General features: G+C 50.7%; 1 protein-coding gene across 2 annotated transcripts in view; it reads left to right on the top strand.

Annotated features, from left to right (window-relative positions):
• Window positions 1–23,252, top strand: part of LOC135054525 (zinc finger protein ZFP2-like) — a 152,371-nt gene that overhangs the window by 63,907 nt on the left and 65,212 nt on the right. The window contains exon 1 of one of the 2 annotated variants that reach the window (XM_063957661.1): window positions 18,142–18,275. The exons of the other annotated variant lie outside the window; for it this stretch is intronic. The gene's annotated coding sequence lies outside the window, so the exon portion shown is untranslated. Of the gene's footprint in view, window positions 1–18,141; window positions 18,276–23,252 lie in introns of those variants that run through there. 2 annotated transcript variants of the gene reach the window in all.

Genomic DNA, 23,252 nt, shown 5'->3' with positions numbered 1-23,252 from the left:
CAGGGTCCTTTATGGTAAAGGAGCCAGGGGCAGGTAGTACTGCCTTCATAGATAGGCGAGAGGCTGATACATCCACAGCTGGGGCTTCTTCCCATAATTTTCTGCCTTCAGGAACAAAAGGGAAAGTGTGCAAAAACCGTTTTGACACTTTATATTTTTTTTTATCTGGACTTTTCCAGGCTAACGTAAATAGGTCATCTAATTCTTTAGAATCAGGGAAAGTGAGTTTGTTTTGTGTGAGGAAAAATGACTGCTGTGTCGCAGAATCCTCTAGAGGGAGTTTTAACACATCCCGCATAGCCAGAATGAGGGGTTCAATACCCTGAGCAGAAGGGGAATCCCCACCAATGGTATCCACTTCCTCCCCATCCTCCTGTAATTCTTCCTCAGAATCTGAGAGTAAGGCAGGTAATCCATGGTTTGTGGACCTGAAATAGAGATGCGGGGTTGGGGAACATCAACCCTAGCAGCTAGGTCTGCAACAGCCTGCTGCAATTGTTGTGTTATGCGCATTTGAAGTGAGCTGAGATGAATTATCAGACATCATAGTTTAATGGCACCTAGCCAAGAAGGCTCATGACCCTCTCTCCCCAGTGATTTGTGAGGACTGACTGCATTGTTCACAAGAAATGGAGCCAGATGATCGGGGAGGGGGGGAATCTGTTGTTATACACACTCCATAACTTGTGTTTTGCCATGATTGCAGTAACACAGACATATACAGATGGGTCCATGTTTATCTTGACCTTTAATAGGATTGATTTGAGACTGGGCAGTCGGACTTAATCCCCTGCTGTATTGTTCTCTGCATTGTATTGCAGCTGAGAACAATAGATGAAGAGTTTATGTTAATAAACCATGTTGTGCCTAGGCGCAGCAAACTAGCCAAGATAATCGTGGACCCATCTGTACATGCACAGACAAGTATAATGCAAGCCTGCCCTACTGTATGTGAGAGGGAGACAGACAGAAGGCACCAGCACACCCAAGCTACACAGCCCCAGTGAGGCTGCTAGCTGTTGTTCAGTGAAGCACTGTGTGTATGTGTGTGTATATATATATATGTGTAAGATACGGGGGGAGAGAGATAGCGACTACTGTATCAATAAAATATTTTCAGGCGCCTATAGTAATAAAATTAAATTTATTATAAAGAAGCATAAAAACATACATAAAAAATGGGACAACAATAAAAGCACACAGCTGGACTATAAAATACAAATGAATTAAGAACTACAATAAAAATATTTAAAATCAAATATTCCTTATCTTTGGAGTGAGGTAGGTACAGGTCACCCAACGCGTTTCGTCTGATAAGACTTCTTCAAGTCTTATCAGAGACTTATCAGACGAAACGCGTTGGGTGACCTGTACCTACCTCACTCCAAAGATAAGGAATATTTGATTTTAAATATTTTTATTGTAGTTCTTAATTCATTTGTATTTTATGGTCCAGCTGTGTGCTTTTATTGTTGTCCCATTTTTTATGTATGTTTTTATGCTTCTTTATAATAAATTTAATTTTATTACTATAGGCGCCTGAAAATATTTTATTGATACAGTAGTCGCTATCTCTCTCCCCCCGTATCTTACACAATTGTATCTCAGGGTTTTACCACCCCTGGATTATTGAGGGACTAAGCTGACGCCCCATTACTAGCATTAGGGGAGTATCATTCAGGGCAGCCCTTTTTTAAAATTACATATCTGTTTTACATCACATGTGGCGCAGTATTAATCTCTATTTTTACGTATATATATATATATATATATCTATACATACATACATATACATACACACACACCGTGCTTCACACACGCTAGAAACTTGGTACAGGGTGTATCTAAGGGGGAGAGCCGCTATTGTGCACAATCTGTGACCCTTAGGGACTATATATATATATATATATATATATATATATATATAGTCCCTAAGGGACAGATTGTGCACAATAGCGGCTCTCCCCCTTAGATACACCCTGTACCAAGTTTCCAGCATGCTCCTGCATGTGAGTGCCTGCTGCTACTGTATGCAGAGGAAGGCGCCAAAACGCAGCTGAGCCCGCTCTGAGGAAGCTCCACACCCTGTAATGGCACTGGAGCGTCAGTGATTTTTATACTGGCAAAGTCTCACAAAACATAACATACATGCTAGTTTCCACTACCGCTGCCAGTGTACACGGGGCTACAGCGTATCTCCCCCAGGAGGGTTCAGTATGTCGCCCCTGCGTTTCGCCGCACCAAGAACCAGGGGGCCACCCTCGCGGGGCCCCGGTGTATACTCACCACTGTCATCACCTTCAGGCTAGTGTTAGGGGTGTGCGGCGCACTGCGATTGTGACCGCCAAGGCGCAGTGCCCCGCTGTACTACAACCTCTCAGGTCGGTGGTCCTGCAGTGGGGAAGCGGCTCAAACGCCTCGCAAGCCTGGTGACCGCCCCCCGTGGTGCAGGTATGCTGTTGCTCAAACAGCATACCAAAAATAATAAAGTTTTAAAATAAACTGAAGAAAACTCTCTGGAGCTCTAGGAGTGTGCATCCTCTACAGAGGGCAATTTTCCTAAAATGCCAGTGGGAGGGGGCATAGAGGGGAGGAGCCAGCACATCCAGTTGAAGAAATGTAAAGTGCACTGGCTCCTTTGGACCCGTCTATACCCATCGTACTAATGTGTCCCCAATATCCCTTATGGATGCTAGAGAAAATAAGATTTTAAACCTACCGGTAAATCTTTTTCTCCTAGTCCGTGGAGGATGCTGGGGACTCCGTAAGTACCATGGGGTATAGACGGGCTCCGCAGAAGACATGGGCACGGTAAAGACTTTAGATGGGTGTGCACTGGCTCCTCCCTCTATGCCCCTCCTCCAGACCTCAGTTAGAGAACTGTGCCCAGAGGAGACGGACAGTACGAGGAAAGGATTTTTGTTAATCTAAGGGCAAGATTCATACCAGCCACACCGTATAACATGGAATATACGCAACCAGTTAACAGTATGAAACAAAACAACATCAGCCAGAGACTGATCTCAACTGTAACATAACCCTTATGTAAGCAATAACTATATACAAGTCTTGCAGAATTTTGTCCGCACTGGGACGGGCGCCCAGCATCCTCTACGGACTAGGAGAAAAAGATTTACCGGTAGGTTTAAAATCTTATTCTCTCTTACGTCCTAGAGGATGCTGGGGACTCCGTAAGGACCATGGGGATTATACCAAAGCTCCAGACCAGGCGGGAGAGTGCGGATGACTCTGCAGCACCGAATGAGCAAACATGAGGTCCTCCTCAGCCAAGGCATCAAACTTGTAGAATTTAGCAAAAGTGTTTGAACCCGACCAAGTCGCCGCTCGGCAAAGCTGCAATGCCGAAACGCCTCGGGCAGCCGCCCAAGAAGAGCCCACCTTCCTAGTGGAATGGGCCTTTACCGAATTTGGTAACGGCAATCCAGCCGTAGAATGAGCCTGCGGAATCGTGTTACAGATCCAGCGAGCAATAGTCTGTTTAGAAGCAGGAGCACCAAGCTTGTTGACTGCATACAGGACAAACAGTGCCTCTGTTTTCCTAACCCGAGCCGTCCTGGCTACATAAATCTTTAAGGCCCTGACTACATCAAGGAACTTGGAATCCTCCAAGTCACCCGTAGCTACAGGCACCACGATAGGTTGGTTCATAGGAAAAGATGAAACCACCTTAGGCAAAAATTGAGGACGAGTCCTTAATTCTGCTCTATCCACATGGAAAATCAGATAGTGGCTCTTGTGAGACAAAGCCGCCAATTCGGACACCCGCCGTGCAGATGCCAAGGCCAACAACATGGCCACCTTTCAAGTGAGAAATTTTAAATCCACCGTTTGAAAAGACTCAAACCAGTGAGATTTTAGGAACTGTAACACCACGTTAAGGTCCCATGGTGCCACAAAAGGAGGCTGGATGTGCAGCACTCCCTTTACAAAAGTCTGGACTTCTGGGAGAGAAGCCAATTCCGTCTGAAAGCAAATGGATAAGGCCGAAATCTGTACCTTAATGGAGCCTAACTTTAGGCCCATATCTACTCCTGTCTGTAGAAAGTGGAGAAAACGGCCCAGATGGAAATCTTCAGATACAATACAATACAAGATACATACTTCCTCCAGATGCGGTGATGTTTCACCGTCAACTCCTCCCTAGCCTTAATCAGAGTAGGGATGACTTCCTCCGGAATACCTTTTCCCGCTAGGATTTTGCGTTCAACCGCCAATGCCATCAAACGTAACCGCAGTAAGTCTTGGAACACGCAGGGTCCCTGCTGCAATAGGTCTTCCCTGAGAGGAAGAGGCCACGGATCTTCTGTGAGCATTTCCTGAAGATCTGAATATGAGGCCCTTCGAGGCCAATCCGGAACAATGAGTATTGTCTGCACTCTTTTTCGTCTTATGATTCTCAGAATTTTTGAGATGAGCAGAAGAGGAGGGAACACATAGACCGACTGAAACACCCATGGTGTCACCAGGGTGTCCACCGCTACTGCCCGAGGGTCCCTTGACCTGGCACAATACCTCCGAAGCTTCTTGTTGAGGCATGACGCCATCATGTCTATTTGTGGAAGTCCCCACTGACTTGTTATCTCTGCAAAAACTTCTTGATGACGTCCCCACTCTCCTGGATGGAGATCGTGTCTGCTGAGGAAGTCTGCTTCCCAGTTCTCCACTCCTGGAATGAAGACTGCTGACAGAGCGCTTGCGTGATTTACCGCCCAGCGAAGAATCCTGGTGGCTTCCGCCCATTGCCACTCTGCTCCTTGTCCCGCCTTGGCGGTTTACATGAGCCAAAGCTGTGACGTTGTCTGATTGAATCAGAACCGGTAGGTCGCGAAGAAGAGTCTCCGCTTGTCGTAGGCCGTTGTATATGGCCCTCAATTCCAGTACGTTGATGTGTAGACAAGCCTCAGTACCTGAAAATTTCTTCCTTGTGTGACTGCTCCCCATCCTCGGAGGCTCGCATCCGTGGTCACCAGAACCCAGTCTTGAATGCCGAACCTGCGACCCTCTAGAAGGTGAGCACTCTGCAGCCACCACAGGAGAGACACCCTGGCCCTGGGGGACAGGCTTATTTTCTGATGTATCTGTAGATGGGAGCCCGACCACTTGTCCAGAAGGTCCCACTGAAACGTCCTCGCATGAAACCTGCCAAAGGGGATGGCCTCGTAGGTCGCCACCATTTTTCCCAGTACTCAAGTGCATTGATGGACTGACACTTTTTTCGTTTTTGACCATGTTCTGAAGTTCCTGGGCTTTTTCCATCGGGAGAAAAAATAAGAATTTACTTACCGATAATTCTATTTCTCGTAGTCCGTAGTGGATGCTGGGAACTCCGTAAGGACCATGGGGAATAGCGGCTCCGCAGGAGACTGGGCACAAAAGTAAAAGCTTTATGACTAGCTGGTGTGCACTGGCTCCTCCCCCTATGACCCTCCTCCAAGCCTCAGTTAGGATACTGTGCCCGGACGAGCGTACATAATAAGGAAGGATCTTGAATCCCGGGTAAGACTCATACCAGCCACATTAATCACACCGTACAACTTGTGATCTGAACCCAGTTAACAGTATGATAAACGTAGGAGCCTCTGAACAGATGGCTCACAACAATAAACCCGATTTTTTGTAACAATAACTATATACAAGTATTGCAGACAATCCGCACTTGGGATGGGCGCCCAGCATCCACTACGGACTACGAGAAATAGAATTATCGGTAAGTAAATTCTTATTTTCTCTGACGTCCTAGTGGATGCTGGGAACTCCGTAAGGACCATGGGGATTATACCAAAGCTCCCAAACGGGCGGGAGAGTGCGGATGACTCTGCAGCACCGAATGAGAGAACTCCAGGTCCTCCTCAGCCAGGGTATCGAATTTGTAAAATTTTGCAAACGTGTTTGCCCCTGACCAAGTAGCTGCTCGGCAAAGTTGTAAAGCCGAGACCCCTCGGGCAGCCGCCCAGGATGAGCCCACTTTCCTTGTGGAATGGGCTTTAACAGATTTTGGCTGTGGCAGGCCTGCCACAGAATGTGCAAGCTGAATTGTACTACAAATCCAACGAGCAATCGTCTGCTTAGAAGCAGGAGCACCCAGCTTGTTGGGTGCATACAGGATAAACAGCAAGTCAGATTTTCTGACTCCAGCCGTCCTGGAAACATATATTTTCAGGGCCCTGACTACGTCAAGCAACTTGGAGTCCTCCAAGTCCCTAGTAGCCGCAGGTACCACAATAGGCTGGTTCATGTGAAACGCTGAAACCACCTTAGGGAGAAATTGAGGACGAGTCCTCAATTCTGCCCTGTCTGAATGAAAAATTAGGTAAGGGCTTTTATATGATAAAGCCGTCAATTCTGAGACACGCCTGGCTGAAGCCAGGGCTAACAGCATGACCACCTTCCATGTGAGATATCTTAATTCCACAGTGGTGAGTGGTTCAAACCAATGTGATTTTAGGAACCCTAAAACTACATTGAGATCCCAAGGTGCCACTGGAGGCACAAAAGGAGGCTGTATATGCAGTACCCCTTTGACAAACGTCTGAACTTCAGGCACTGAAGCCAGTTCTTTCTGGAAGAAGATCGACAGGGCCGAAATTTGAACCTTAATGGATCCTAATTTTAGGCCCATAGACAGTCCTGTTTGCAGGAAATGTAGGAAACGACCCAGTTGAAATTCCTCTGTAGGGGCCTTCTTGGCCTCACACCACGCAACATATTTCCGCCAAATGCGGTGATAATGTTTTGCGGTTACATCCTTCCTGGCTTTGATCAGGGTAGGTATGACTTCATCTGGAATGCCTTTTTCCTTCAGGATCTGGCGTTCAACCGCCATGCCGTCAAACGCAGCCGCGGTAAGTCTTGGAACAGACAAGGTCCCTGCTGGAGCAGGTCCTTTCTTAGAGGTAGAGGCCACGGGTCCTCCGTGAGCATCTCTTGAAGTTCCGGTTACCAAGTTCTTCTTGGCCAATCATGAGCCACGAGTATAGTTCTTACTCCTCTCCTTCTTATGATTCTCAGTACTTTGGGTATGAGAGGCAGAGGAGGGAACACATACACCGACTGGTACACCCACGGTGTTACCAGAGCGTCCACCGCTATTGCCTGAGGGTCCCTTGACCTGGCGCAATATCTGTCCAGTTTTTTGTTGAGACGGGACGCCATCATGTCCACCTTTGGTTTTTCCCAACGGTTTACAATCACGTGGAAGACTTCTGGGTGAAGTCCCCACTCCCCCGGGTGGAGGTCGTGTCTGCTGAGGAAGTCTGCTTCCCAGTTGTCCACTCCCGGAATGAACACTGCTGACAGTGCTATCACATGATTTTCCGCCCAGCGAAGAATCCTTGCAGCTTCTGCCATTGCCCTCCTGCTTCTTGTGCCGCCCTGTCTGTTTACGTGGGCGACAGCCGTGATGTTGTCCGACTGGATCAATACCGGTTGACCCTGAAGCAGAGGCCTTGCTTGACTTAGGGCATTGTAAATGGCCCTTAGTTCCAAGATATTTATGTGAAGAGACGTTTCCATGCTTGACCACAAGCCCTGGAAATTTCTTCCCTGTGTGACTGCTCCCCAGCCTCTCAGGCTGGCATCCGTGGTCACCAGCATCCAATCCTGAATGCCGAATCTGCGGACCTCTAGAAGATGAGCACTCTGTAACCACCACAGGAGAGACACCCTTGTCCTTGGAGATAGGGTTATCCGCTGATGCATCTGAAGATGTGATCCGGACCATTTGTCCAGCAGATCCCACTGAAAAGTTCTTGCATGGAATCTTCCGAATGGAATCGCTTCGTAAGAAGCCACCATTTTCCCCAGGACTCTCGTGCATTGATGCACTGACACTTGGCCTGGTTTTAGGAGGTTCCTGACTAGCTCGGATAACTCCCTGGCCTTCTCCTCCGGGAGAAACACCTTTTTCTGGACTGTGTCCAGAATCATCCCTAGGAACAGTAGACGTGTTGTTGGAATCAGCTGCGATTTTGGAATATTTAGAATCCACCCGTGCTGACGTAGCACTACCTGAGAAAGTGCTACTCCGACCTCTAACTGTTCCCTGGACCTTGCCCTTATCAGGAGATCGTCCAAGTAAGGGATAATTAAGACGCCTTTTCTTCGAAGAAGAATCATCATTTCGGCCATTACCTTGGTAAAGACCCGGGGTGCCGTGGACAATCCAAACGGCAGCGTCTGAAACTGATAATGAAAGTTTTGTACCACCAACCTGAGGTACCCTTGGTGAGAAGGGTAGATTGGGACATGGAGATAAGCATCTTTGATGTCCAGAGATACCATATAGTCCCCTTCTTCCAGGTTCGCTATCACTGCTCTGAGTGACTCCATCTTGAATTTGAACCTTTTTATGTAAGTGTTCAAGGATTTTAGATTTAAAATTGGTCTCACCGAGCCGTCCGGCTTCGGCACCACAAACAGCGTGGAATAATACCCCTTTCCCTGTTGTAGGAGGGGTACCTTGATTATCACCTGCTGGGAATACAGCTTGTGAATAGCTTCCAATACTGCCTCCCTGTCGGAGGGAGACGTTGGTAGAGCAGACTTCAGGAACCGGCGAGGGGGAGACGTCTCGAATTCCAATTTGTACCCCTGTGATACTACCTGCAGGATCCAGGGGTCCACTTGCGAGTGAGCCCACTGTGCGTTGAAATTTTTGAGACGGGCCCCCACCGTGCCTGAGTCCGCTTGTAAAGCCCCAGCGTCATGCTGAAGACTTGGCAGAAGCGGGGGAGGGCTTCTGCTCCTGGGAAGAGGCTGCCTGGTGCAGTCTTTTTCCCCTTCCTCTGCCCCGGGGCAGAAATGAGTGGCCTTTTGCCCGCTTGCCCTTATGGGGACGAAAGGACTGAGTTTGAAAAGACGGTGTCTTTTTCTGCTGAGAGGTGACCTGGGGTAAAAAGGTGGATTTTCCAGCCGTTGCCGTGGCCACCAGGTCCGATAGACCGACCCCAAATAACTCCTCCCCTTTATACGGCAATACTTCCATATGTCGTTTGGAATCCGCATCACCTGACCACTGTCGCGTCCATAACCCTCTTCTGGCAGAAATGGACATCGCACTTACTCTTGATGCCAGGGTGCAAATATCCCTCTGTGCATCTCGCATATATAGTAATGCATCCTTTAAATGCTCTATAGTTAATAATATACTGTCCCTATCCAGGGTATCAATATTTTCAGTCAGGGAATCCGACCAAGCCACTCCAGCGCTGCACATCCAGGCTGAGGCGATTGCTGGTCGCAGTATAACACCAGTATGTGTGTATATACCTTTTAGGATATTTTCCAGCCTTCTATCAGCTGGTTCTTTGAGGGCGGCCGTATCAGGAGACGGTAACGCCACTTGTTTTGATAAGCGTGTGAGCGCCTTATCTACCCTAGGGGGTGTTTCCCAACGCGCCCTAACCTCTGGCGGGAAAGGGTATAGTGCCAATAATTTATTAGAAATCAGCAGTTTTTTATCGGGGGAAACCCACGCTTTATCACACACCTCATTCAATTCATCTGATTCAGGAAAAACTACGGGTAGTTTTTTCACACCCCACATAATACCCTTTTTTGTGGTACTTGTAGTGTCAGAAATGTTCAACGCCTCCTTCATTGCCGTGATCATGTAACGTGTGGCCCTACTGGACATTACGTTTGTCTCCTCACCGTCGACACTGGAGTCAGTATCCGTGTCTGGGTCTGTGTCGACCATCTGAGGTAACGGGCGCTTTAGAGCCCCTGACGGTGTTTGAGACGCCTGGACAGGCACTAACTGATTCGCCGGCTGTCTCATGTCGTCAACAGTTTTTTGCAAAGTGCTGACATTGTCACGTAATTCCTTAAATACGACCATCCAGTCAGGTGTCGACTCCCTAGGGGGTGACATCACTAAAACAGGCAATTGCTCCGCTTCCACATCATTTTCCTCCTCATACATGTCGACACAATCGTACCGACACCCAGCACACACACAGGGAATGCTCTGATAGAGGACAGGACCCCACTAGCCCTTTGGGGAGACAGAGGGAGAGTTTGCCAGCACACACCAGAGCGCTATATCTGTATAGGGATAACCTTATATAAGTGTTTCTCCCTTTTATAGCTGCTGTATTTATATTAACTGCCAAATAGTGCCCCCCCTCTCTTGTTTTACCCTGTTTCTGTAGTGCAGGACTGCAGGGGAGAGTCAGGGAGCCGTCCTTCCAGCGGAGCTGTGAGGGAAAATGGCGCTTGTGTGCTGAGGAGATAGGCTCCGCCCCCTTCACGGCGGCCTTTTCTCCCGCTTTTTTTTAGGAAAACTGGCAGGGGTTAAATGTATTCATATAGCCCAGGAGCTATATGTGATGCATTTCTTTAGCCATATAAGGTTTAAACTGTGTTTTATTGCGTCTCAGGGCGCTCCCCCCCAGCGCCCTGCACCCTCAGTGACCGGAGTGTGAAGTGTGCTGAGAGCAATGGCGCACAGCTGCGGTGCTGTGCGCTACCTTATTTGAAGACAGGAACGTCTTCTGCCGCCGATTTTTCCGGACCTCTTCGCTCTTCTGGCTCTGTAAGGGGGCCGGCGGCGCGGCTCCGGGACCCATCCAAGCTGGGCCTGTGATCGTCCCTCTGGAGCTAATGTCCAGTAGCCAAGAAGCCCAATCCACTCTGCACGCAGGTGAGTTCGCTTCTTCTCCCCTTAGTCCCACGATGCAGTGAATTGAGACCACAAACGTAGCCCCCTCAAGCCAGTGTCTCCACTCCCCGAGTGCATCCTTTATAGCCAACAATTCCCAGTTACCCACATCATAATTCATCTCGGCAGACGAAAATTTATGGGAAAAGTAAGCACAGGGATGAAGGCGATTATCAGACACCCCCATCTGAGAGAGCACTGCCCCAATACCTATCTCAGAGGCATCCACTTCTACCACAAAAGGACGCTCTGGATCTGGGTGTCGCAGCACCTTGGCCGAGACAAATGCCCTTTTGAGACGGGCAAAGGCCGCTTTGGCCTCACAAGACCAGTGAGCAACATCCGCCCTTTCTTAGTGAGTGCCACCAAGGGGGCCACTATAGACAAAAATCCAGCGATAAATCGTCTATAAAAATTTGCAAAGCCCAGAGCTGAAGCGCCTTCAAACTAGTGGGCTGCACCCAATCCAGGACTGCCTGAACCTTAGAACCCTCCATTTGGAAACCTTCTGAGGAGATAATATACCCTAAATGCGATTTGCTGGACTTCAAATTCGCACTTCTCCAGCTTCGCCCCAAGCTGGTGGTCTCTGAGTTTCTGGAGGACTAAGCGTACATGCTTCCGATGTTCCTCCAGGGAATGGGAGAAGATTAGGATGTCATCTAGAGAAACAACTAAGAATCTATCCAAATATTCCCTGAGCACATCGTTCATGAATTCCTGGAAGACTGCCGGGGCATTACAGAGCCCAAAAGGCATCACCAAATATTCATAATGCCCCGAGTGGGTATTAAAAGCAGTCTTCCGTTCATCCCCCTCTCTTATTCGGATTAGATTGTAAGCACCGCGTAGGTCAATCATAGAAAAACTGGTGGCAGTACGAAGCTGGTCAAACAAAACCGAAATGAGAGGCAGTGGGTACAAGTTTTTAATCGTGATACGGTTCAATTCCCTGAAGTCGATGCAGGTTCGCAATGAACCATCCTTTTTACCTGCGAAGAAGAACCCCGACCCAACTGGGGACTGTGAGGGTCTGATAAATCCCTTAGCCAAGTTCTCCTGAATGTACTCTGCCATAGCCTGAGTCTCAGGACGTGACAGGGAGTACAACCTGCTCTTGGGAAGCTTAGCATCCGGCAACAAATCAATGGCACAGTCATAGGGGCGATGGGGAGGTAGTACCTCCGCAACTTTTTGGGAGAACACATCCGCAAAGTCTGCATAACATCCTGGCAATCCTGGCTAATTTAGCTGCGAGAGCCTGAGTGGAAGGCTCAAGCAACTCCTGAAACAATCACTACCCCAACTAAGAATCTCCCCAGAGACCCAGTCAAATTGAGGGTTATGGGCCCTTAACCAGGGTAACCCCAAAACCAATGGGGCAAAAGAACAGACAGTCACATAGAAAGACAATTTTTCAGAGTGTGTGGCTCCAATAAACAAAGGAATTTGGCTGGTGCAGGAGGTAATTTTACCCTGGGACAATGGTTCCCCCGTTTAACCCACAGATCTCAATCTCTGATGCCAAAGGTACTAAGGGAACAGAGTGTTCCAGGGCGAATTGATGGTCCATGAAAACCCCATCGGCCCCACTGTCAACAAAGGCCTCAGTCTTGACAGTTTGGCCGAGGATCTCCAAAGTCACCGGAATGAGAAAAGTATTTTTGGGAAATTCTGACTTCTGGCCTGACAGGATATTTCCCATCACCCTCAGGCCCTGAAGTTTTCCGGCTTTTCTGGGCATGATACTACAATATGACCTTTATTCCCACAGAACAAACACAAACCCTGCTGTCTCCTCCGCGTCTTCTCCCGCGAGGAGAGGCGGGTAGCCCCACTCTGCATAGGCTCCTCGGAATATTCCTCAGAGTCTGAGGTTCCCTTGGGAAAAAAGGAAACTGCGGTCTCCCTTTCAAGCCTACGCTCTCTCAGCCGTCTATCCACCCGGATGGATAACTGCATGAGCTGATCTAAGCTATCAGGAGAGGGATATTGTACCAGTTGGTCCTTTATCTGGTCAGAAAGGGCCCTTCGTTACTGGTTTCTCAGGGCTGGGTCATTCCACTGGGTATCATGAGCCAACCTCCGAAACTCCGTACTATAAACCTCAACTGGCCGTCGTCCTTGCTTAAGGACCGTAATCTGAGCTTCGGCTGAAGCCATCTTGTCAGGGTCATCATACAAAATGCCCAGTGCCGTAAAAAAAGCATCAACACTTCTAAGCGACGGACAGTCAGGCTGCAACCCATATGCCCAGACCTGTGGGTCTCCTTGTAGCAAGGAAATCACCATGCCCACCCGCTGAATCTCCGACCCAGAAGACTGGGGCCTAAGCCGGAAGTATAGCTTGCAGCTCTCCTTAAAACAAAAGAACTGCGAGCGATCTCCAGAAAAATGATCCGGGAGATTTACTTTCGGCTCCTTAACCCCTGAACTTGCCGCTGTTGCTGCGGGAGCTCCGCTAGCGGCCTGCGGGGTGTTCATTTTAAGGGACATCTCATTAAATTGTCGAGTCAGGACTTGCACCTGATCGACCACCTGTTGCAAAGTATTTTGAGAGGTATGCTCCATATTCCCACAAAATTTCAACAGGAGGAGGGCTGCTGAATATTTTATGCACACCAGTGCTAACAGGAGTATACCGGTGTATGAACAGAGAGGGATGCGAAGCAAACGAACTCACAGACAGTATAACATAACATACACAGGGGGTGATGGAATAACTAATAAACACAAAGTGAAAGGAGAAGCCCAAAGGCTCAGGAACTGGGTGTCTCCCTAGTGTCAGAAATGCTCAGATGGAATAGAGCGGACACTGAAGCGAGATGTAGTGATTTAACATGTGGAGCACCCGAAATTATGTTGCTAGGAGCAACAGAAAAAACCCTAAAGGGTTACCAACGGGTGTGGGAATAAACTCCTTGGTCAGAGATAGTAATATAGACACAAGGAGAGTATCCATAATCCTAACCCCCACTTGCAGGGCACAGGTTCAGCTTACTGCCACTAAACTGACACCTAGACGCCCTGCACAGTGAGGGAGGATTAAGCAAGCAGGTCTGAGAGTACAGCCGCAAACCTACTGGGTTCACAGAATAGCAAAAGAACCCCAGCAGATTAAACAAATGACTCCAGTCTTACTGCTAGGTCCGGATTGGCAGAATGAAGTACCGAATCCCAAGGCCTATTTGCAGTAAGTAAATACAAAATCACACAGTACTAGTTAACTCTCTGGAACTGACTAACAAACAAAGATTCAGCAGCCTTTGCCTAGCCTGAGAGGATGGTTTATATAGCAGGTGCTGTCCACGCCCCACTCAGACCTCACAGACTGTGAGCACAAAACCAGCGCCGGATTCCCTGCCGTGCACAGAGCCTGTAACCACTACACAGTAAAAACCCGGACCGGAGTATCAGCTGCGCTCAGGTTACTTCGCTAACACTTGCCTCCCGGTTGCCATGGCGACGTGGCAGCACAGAGCAGGAGATCCTAACAGTTGAACTGTCAGGTGCCACCATACAGCACAACACCAAGATTCCGCACATGTTCAGTGTTTTGTAACTCTGAACCCCCAAGTGTAAGTCCTGTTGATTAGGTAGGATTGATGGTGGGTTGTGGTTTCCAGGTTTGTCCAGCTGGTTCAGTCAGAGGTCACTTCCATGCTTGTGTGTTAGGGTGTTGGTTCCGGGATAATACAATCCCTGTGGTTGGTCACGTTTCCTGACACTAGTTCTGACTTTCTCGATTCCAGGTTTGGTTCTCTGCAGCTTTGCGTCTCCGTAGTGGTGTTGGCCTGCGTTAACAGTAGTGGGTTCCAGCCCTAAGTCCCTGAGTCCAGGTGCTGGGGCTGAGTTCCCAATGACTGGTACCAGGTCCTCAGAGCTAGGATTCCAGTTGTGTTTCCTGGTGCTGAGTCCAGTCGAGTTCTGCTGCATCGTATTGCCAAGAACTCTCTATCATATCTGCTTATGCTGATTTCTGCTCTATAAGCAGACAACTCATCAGGTCTCCCACACTCCTGCTTCAGATGGTCCTAAGATCTCAAGGCCCATGACAGTGAGTAGTCGAAGCAGGAGAATCATCTTCCTACCTAACCAAGAACAAATTTCTGCCCGATATCTAAGTAGATACAGCTTCATAGATGGCGGCCACTTTATTGTAGTGCACCTATTCCTGGCAAGTAACTCAATCTCACTAAAGCATTATCATGAGAAAACGCTGTGGCGCAGAGTATTTGATGAGTACATCAGTGTGCTGGAGAAACATGACTATCTTCTTATACAATAGATATTTTATCCTGCTAGAATCTTATTGTTATAATCTACCAGTATAGAGGATGCGGCAGATGCCTGTCTCACTGCAGTTCCTTGCGCACGCACGCACGCACGCACGCACACACACACACACACACACACGAGATCAGATATACCACCATCATAAGACTACTGCCTATCCCTCCACTATTACTTCCCCTAAGGCAGAATCCAGACTTCTCCCCATAGCCACTCTCTGACATGATTTTTCCCATTGATTTAGAGGGGTGTTACCAGTTGTTCTTGAGTCTTCCCTCTACCCTCCCCTCCCCATGTGTGCCTCTGCCCACTGCCACTTCATGTGTGCCTCTGATCCCTCTCCCCATGTGTGCCTCTACCCTTCTCTCCCCATGTGTGCCTCTGACCCCCCTCCCCATGTGTGCCTCCGCACCTCCTTGTGTGCCTCTTACCCCTCCCCATGTGTGCCTCTGCCCCCTGCTTCTCCATATGTGCCTCTGCCACTTTGTGTGCCTCTGACCCCTCCCCATGTGTGCCTCTGCCCCCTGCTACTCCATGTGTGCCTCTGCCCCCTGCCACTTCGTGTGCCTCTGACCCCCCTACCCATGTGTGCCTCTGCCCCTGCTACTCCATGTGTGCCTCAGCCCCCCTCCCCATGTGTGCCTCTGCTCCCTGCCACTCCACGTGTGCCTCTGCCACTTCATGTGTGCCTCTGATCCCTCTCACCATGTGTGCCTCTGCCCCCTTCCCATGTGTGCCTCTGCCCCCTTCCCATGTGTGCCTCTGCTCCCTTCCCATGTGTGCCTCTGCTCCCTGCCACTCCATGTGTGCCTCTGCCCCCTTCCCATGTGTGCCTCTGCCCCCTTCCCATGTGTGCCTCTGCTCCCTGCCACTCCATGTGCCTAAGCCCCCTCCTCCCCATATGTGCCTCTGCCCCCCCTCCCCATGTGTGCCTCTGCCCCCCCTCCCCATGTGTGCCTCTGCCCCCCCCCCCTCCCCATGTGTGCCTTTGACCTTTGTTTGCATTGATGATGGTGGTGCCCCCTTAGCTGCAGCATAATTGACGAGCCTCAGCTATTTGGGGCTGCAGAAGTGTCGCAGACCATAGCCCTTTATTTGGCTGTTCCGAGGCCAGTTCCTGAAGGTCTCTCAGATGTCCGGTGGTCAGACAGCAGATGACACGGGCCGCCCAGGAGGTGTCTATGCACACGATGCCTCCTCCTGCACCATGAGGATATTATCACACAGCACCTGTGCCAATGCGCCCATCTCTGTTCAGGCCTAATATCACTGATCTGCCTGATGCTTTGTGTATATCCCATTTATATATTTCCATTATTTTTTCTTATTTTGTTCATGGCTCTTTTATTCTCCCATGTGACGTGCTGTATCTCACATAAGATTATATGTTCTGTGCTGCTGTGTGAGGGGCCCTCTGTGCTGCTGTGTGAGGGCCCCTCTGTGCTGCTGCGTGAGGCCCCTCTGTGCTGCTGTGTGAGGCCCCTCTGTGCTGCTGTGTGATCTCCCCTCTGTGCTGCTGTGTGATCTCCCCTCTGTGCTGCTGTGTGATCTCCCCTCTGTGCTGCTGTGTGAGGCCCCTCTGTGCTGCTGTGTGAGGCCCCTCTGTGCTGCTGTGTGATCTCCCCTCTGTGCTGCTGTGTGAGGGCCCCTCTGTGCTGCTGTGTGATCTCCCCTCTGTGCTGCTGTGTGATCTCTCCTCTGTGCTGCTGTGTGATCTCCCCTCTGTGCTGCTGTGTGATCTCCCCTCTGTGCTGCTGAGTGAGGCTCCTCTGTGCTGCTGTGTGAGCCCCCCTCTGTGCTGCTGTGTGAGGGCCCCTCTGTGCTGCTGTGTGATCTCCCCTCTGTGCTGCTGTGTGATCCCCTCTGTGCTGCTGTGTGAGGGCCCCCCTGTGCTGCGGTGCGCGGCCCCTCTGTGCTGCTGTGTGATCTCCCCTCTGTGCTGCTGTGTGAGGCCCCTCTGTGCTGCTGTGTGATCTCCCCTCTGTGCTGCTGTGTGATCTCCCCTCTGTGCTGCTGTGTGAGGCCCCTCTGTGCTGCTGTGTGATCTCCCCTCTGTGCTGCTGTGTGATCTCCCTTCTGTGCTGCTGTGTGATCTCCCCTCTGTGCTGCTGTGTGAGGCTCCTCTGTGCTGCTGTGTGATCTCCCCTCTGTGCTGCTGTGTGATCTCCCCTCTGTGCTGCTGTGTGATCTCCCCTCTGTGCTGCTGTGTGAGGCCCCTCTGTGCTGCTGTGTGAGGCCCCTCTGTGCTGCTGTGTGATCTCCCCTCTGTGCTGCTGTGTGAGGGCCCCTCTGTGCTGCTGTGTGATCTCCCCTCTGTGCTGCTGTGTGATCTCTCCTCTGTGCTGCTGTGTGATCTCCCCTCTGTGCTGCTGTGTGATCTCCCCTCTGTGCTGCTGAGTGAGGCTCCTCTGTGCTGCTGTGTGAGGCTCCTCTGTGCTGCTGTGTGAGCCCCCCTCTGTGCTGCTGTGTGAGGGCCCCTCTGTGCTGCTGTGTGATCTCCCCTCTGTGCTGCTGTGTGATCCCCTCTGTGCTGCTGTGTGAGGGCCCCTCTGTGCTGCGGTGCGCGGCCCCTCTGTGCTGCTGTGTGATCTCCCCTCTGTGCTGCTGTGTGAGGCCCCTCTGTGCTGCTGTGTGATCTCCCCTCTGTGCTGCTGTGTGATCTCCCCTCTGTGCTGCTGTGTGATCTCCCCTCTGTGCTGCTGTGTGAGGCCCCTCTGTGCTGCTGTGTGATCTCCCTTCTGTGCTGCTGTGTGATCTCCCCTCTGTGCTGCTGTGTGAGGCTCCTCTGTGCTGCTGTGTGATCTCCCCTCTGTGCTGCTGTGTGATATCCCTTCTGTGCAGTGCTGCCATATGAGGGCCCCTCTGTGCTGCTATGTGAGGCCCCTCTGTGCTGCTGTGTGAGGGCCCCTCTGTGCTGCTAGCCTAAATGAGGGAAAGCCTACACTGTTGTTATCCTTTGCCCAAGTCCAACATGGACGCCGAGGACTCATTTTAGTTACTATAGTAACGCGCAAATCAGAGGCAGCTTGTAAATAAGGGATTGCGGTAACGGAGAGCAGGCAGTAGAGGGCGATTTATAACATTGTAATTGCAACAACATGAACTCTCCAAGAATCCCGGCGGCCATTTTCCTGTGGTTCAAATAGTATTAGAGACGTAATATCATACACAGGGCGCCATTTTCTTATAGTCCGCCTAGTGACCTTATAAGAAATAACGTCGCAGATATGACGTCATCACCCATCGCCTTATTCTCCCTTATCCTGTTATTTTAATTGGCCTCTAGGATTTCCAGCTCCAGGTAAAATTACCCCCTCACCTACTACCCCTGCCCCCACACCTACTACCCCTGCTGTCTCCTGCCCCCTCACCTGCTACCCCTGCCTGTCTCCTGCCCCCCTCACCTACTACCCCCTGCCTGTCTACTACCCCCTGCCTGTCTCCTGGCCCCCTCACCTACTACCCCTGCTGACTCCTGCCCCCTCACCTACTACCCCCTGCCTGTCTACTACCCCCTGCCTGTCTTCTGCCCCCTCATCTACTACCCCTGCTGTCTCCTGCCCCCTCATCTACTACCCCTGCTGTCTCCTGCCCCCTCACCTGCTACCCCTGCCTGTCTCCTGCCCCCCTCACCTACTACCCCCTGCCTGTCTACTACCCCCTGCCTGTCTCCTGGCCCCCTCACCTACTACCCCTGCTGACTCCTGCCCCCTCACCTACTACCCCCTGCCTGTCTACTACCCCCTGCCTGTCTTCTGCCCCCTCATCTACTACCCCTGCTGTCTCCTGCCCCCTCATCTACTACCCCTGCTGTCTCCTGCCCCCTCACCTACTACCCCTGCTGTCTCCTGCCCCCCTCAACTACTGCCCCCTGCCTGTCTTCTGCCCCCTCACCTACTACCCCTGCCTGTCTCCTGCCCCCCCTCATCTACTACCCCTGCCTGTCTCCTGTCCCCCTCACCTACTACCCCTGCCTATCTCCTGTCCCCCTCACCTACTACCCCTGCCTATCTCCTGTCCCCCTCATCTACTACCCCTGCTGTCTCCTGCCCCCTCATCTACTACCCCTGCTGTCTCCTGCCCCCTCACCTACTACCCCTGCTGTCTCCTGCCCCCCTCAACTACTGCCCCCTGCCTGTCTTCTGCCCCCTCATCTACTACCCCTGCCTGTCTCCTGTCCCCCTCACCTACTACCCCTGCCTATCTCCTGTCCCCCTCATCTACTACCTCCAGCCTGTTTCCTGCCCCCCTCACCTTCTGCCCCCTGCCTGTTTCCTGTCCCCCTTAACCTGCTGCCCCTGCCTGTCTCCTGCCCCCTTCATCTGCTGCCCCTTCCTGACTCCTGACTGCCCCCTCACCTACTGCCCCTGCTGTCTCCTGCCCCCCTCACCTACTACCCCTGCCTGTCTCCTGTCCCCCTCATCTACTACATCCTGCCTGTTTCCTGCCCCCCTCACCTGCTGGCTCCTTTCCCCCTCACCTGCTGCCCCTGCCCTTCTCCTGCCCCCCTCACCTGCTGCCCCTGCCTGTCTCCTGCCCCCTCACCTGCTGTGCCTGCCTATCTCCTGACTGCCCCCTCACCTGCTCCCCCTGCCTGTCTCCTGAATGCCCCCTCACCTGCTGCCCTTGCCTGTCTTCTGACTCCCCCCCCCCCCAACCTGCTGCCCCCTGCCTATCTCCTGATTGCCCCCTCACCTGTTGCCCCCTACCTGTCTCCTGGCTGTCCCCTCGCCAGTTGCCCCCTGTCTGTCTCCTGACTGCCCCCCTTACCTACTGCCCCTGCCTGTCTCCTGACTGCCCCCCTCAACTGCTGCCCCTGCCTGTCTCCTGACTGCCCCCCTCACCTGCTACCCCTGCCTGTCTCCTGTCTGCCCCCCTCACCTGCTACCCCTGCCTGTCTCCTGACTGCTCCCCTTACCTACTGCCCCTGCCTGTCTCCTGACTGCTCCCTCACCTGCTGCCCGTGCCTGTCTCCTGACTGCTCCCCTCACTTACTGCCCCTGCCTGTCTCCTGACTGCCCCCTCGCCTGCTGTCCCTGCCTGTCTCCTGACTGCTCCCCTCACTTACTGCCCCTGCCTGTCTCCTGACTGCTCCCTCACCTGCTGCCCGTGCCTGTCTCCTGACTGCCCCCCTCACCTGCTGCCCCTGCCTGTCTCCTGACTGCCCCCTCACCTGCTGCCCCTGCCTGTCTCCTGACTGCCCCCTCGCCTGCTGCCCCTGTCTGTCTCCTGACTGCTCCCCTCACCTGCTGCCCCTGCCTGTCTCCTCCCACCCCCCTCACCTGTTGCCCCCTTCTTGTCTCATCCTGGCACACGCTGATATGTTGTGGTATTATTATTATATAGGGGAGAGGGGTCCGTACAGTGATATATGAGGGGGAATAACACAGCTCCTGGCACACACTGATATGTGGTATTATTATATAGGGGAGAGGGGTCCGTACAGTGATATATGAGGGGAATATCACAGCTCCTGGCACACACTGATATGTGTTATTATTATTATATAGGGGAGAGGGGACCGTACAGTGATATATGAGGGGCAATAACACAGCTCCCGGCACACGCTGATATGTGGTATTATTATTATATAGGGCAGAGGGGACCGTACAGTGATATATGAGGGGCAATAACACAGCTCCCGGCACACGCTGATATGTGGTATTATTATTATACAGGGGAGAGGGGACCGTACAGTGATATATGAGAGGAATAACACAGCTCCCGGCACACGCTGATATGTGGTATTATTATTATATAGGGGAGAGGGGACCGTACAGTGATATATGAGGGGGAATAACACAGCCCCGGCACACACTGATATGTGGTATTATTATTATATAGGGGAGAGGGGTCCGTACAGTGATATATGAGGGGGAATAACACAGCTCCCGGCACACACTGATATGTGGTATTATTATTATATAGGGGAGAGGGGACCGTACAGTGATATATGAGGGGAATAACACAGCTCCCGGCACACGCTGATATGTGGTATTATTATTATATAGGGGAGAGGGGTCCGTACAGTGATATATGAGGGGAATAACACAGCTCCCGGCACACGCTGATATGTGGTATTATTATTATATAGGGGAGAGGGGACCGTACAGTGATATATGAGGGGAATAACACAGCTCACGGCACACACTGATATGTGGTGGTATTATTATTATTATATAGGGGAGAGGGGACTGTACAGTGATATATGAGGGGGAATAACACAGCCCTGGCACACACTGATATGTGGTATTATTATATAGGGGAGAGGGGACCGTACAGTGATATTTGAGGGGAATAACACAGCCCCCGGCACACACTGATATGTGGTATTATTATTATATAGAGGAGAGGGGACTGTACAGTGATATATGAGGGGGAATAACACAGCTCCCGGCACACACTGATATGTGGTATTATTATTATATAGGGGAGAGGGGTCCGTACAGTGATATATGAGGGGAATAACACAGCTCCCGGCACACGCTGATATGTGGTATTATTATTATATAGGGGAGAGGGGACCGTACAGTGATATATGAGGGGAATAACACAGCTCACGGCACACACTGATATGTGGTGGTATTATTATTATTATATAGGGGAGAGGGGACTGTACAGTGATATATGAGGGGGAATAACACAGCCCTGGCACACACTGATACTTGGTGTAAAGATATGAGACAGAGGGTAAAACTGTATTTATGGCATTTCAATCTTTATAGCGTTTAATGTACTTTTTATTCCTTCTGTTCCCATGTCTCTCTGGCTTGTGTCCCTATTACCCCATGTGTGTGATCATCCATTAGCCTATATATTCTGTACTATAATCTTACCCAGGTAAATACAGGTGTGCTGTGACCTGGCACCTAGTGCTGTCATGTTATGTTTGTAGGAGAATGCCAGGCTGGTATGAGGTTACTACAGGTTATCATTGCCATGCCTATTGAGTCCATCTATGATCCTTATATGGTCACACAGGAAATACATTTGAGGACCAGGTAATGTCTCTTTGAAGCTTCTCCTCCACAGGGGACAATCAGGACTTAAACCAATTTCCCTGTCATTGTTCCTTCTGTTTACTTTCCACTGTTCCATCCTGGTACCTCACAGACAATACGGAGCCTGACCCAGCATGTGGTCAGCAGGAGAAGGCCAGCTGTGGGAGGCAGTAGAGAAATACCTGAGGTGGCATACACCCAATCAGAAACCTGCGTTTCCTCCCCAGGTGAGCGCTGCATGATGGGCATTTGGAAGGTTTTAAAAGAGGTTGCGCAGGTCAGCTCCGCATGTTAGTCGCAGGACTCTGGCTAAGGGGTGATTCTCTGCCAGGGTACCTTGTGGAACGCATCAACAGTGCTTTGTGGACTTATATGTACTTACTACTGCAAGGACTAATCTGCTATTACTGCTGTGTGGACTCAGTGATAGTTCTGCTGTATGGACTTGTTTATCTGGAACTTCTACACGGAATTGCTGTGGACCTAAATCCTCTACTGGGACTTACTATCTGGACTGCTACCTGTATACTGTTTCTGGGCTATATTTACGTCTGTTTCCTGTGAATTATCTATTCCTGTGTGCTGTGAGAAATAAACCATCACTTTGGTTTCATCGGCTCTGTGTCTGAGTGATTAGAAGAACCCCGTATCTTCACATTTGGCGGCAGCGGTGGGATCATTCAGACACCAAGCAACGACCGCAGGAAGCGTGAAGGCCCAGCAGAGAACAGAGGATCAGGCCATATGTAATGCAAGAGGATCTGCAGTGAGGTAGTCGCAAGTGAGCAGGTGTCAGTCCTGTGCAAAATAAAATGTTTCCAAGGAAAGAAAATGAACGCCTCAAGTCGCCCAGGGCAGTGGAGCTCGTGGATGGAGGTGTGTCGGTGTATCGGCAGGCTGGTAAGCCGGATCTGTTATTGATTGCTATAAAGATGCAGTACATTTGGGAGTACTGGAATGAAGCTAGGCAGATGATCAGTGGCTGGAGAGTATCCAGCATACAGGACAAGTTGTGTTACCTGGGGGATGCATTCCTGCACTGTAAAAGTGAGGCAGCCTCATGGAATCTGCTGGGGGAGCCAGAGTTTGTAGAATTCACAGAGGAAGTGATTGCTACAGTGACCCAATTGATGCAGAGAAGTCAATATTCTGAGGCTGAAAGGCAAGTCCAGAATCAATTATCTTCTGGGTTAGAGACAGAGGAAATATCCAAAATGGGTCCGCTGCAACCCGGGCAGATGACTGAGGGGTCAGCCTTGCAAGTGCCTGTTACCAAG

Source organism: Pseudophryne corroboree, chromosome 3 (assembly GCF_028390025.1).
Source record: "Pseudophryne corroboree isolate aPseCor3 chromosome 3, aPseCor3.hap2, whole genome shotgun sequence".
Taxonomy (NCBI): domain Eukaryota; kingdom Metazoa; phylum Chordata; class Amphibia; order Anura; family Myobatrachidae; genus Pseudophryne; species Pseudophryne corroboree.
The sequence above is the reverse complement of the archived record's forward strand: the minus strand, read 5'-3'. Positions and strand labels throughout refer to the sequence as shown.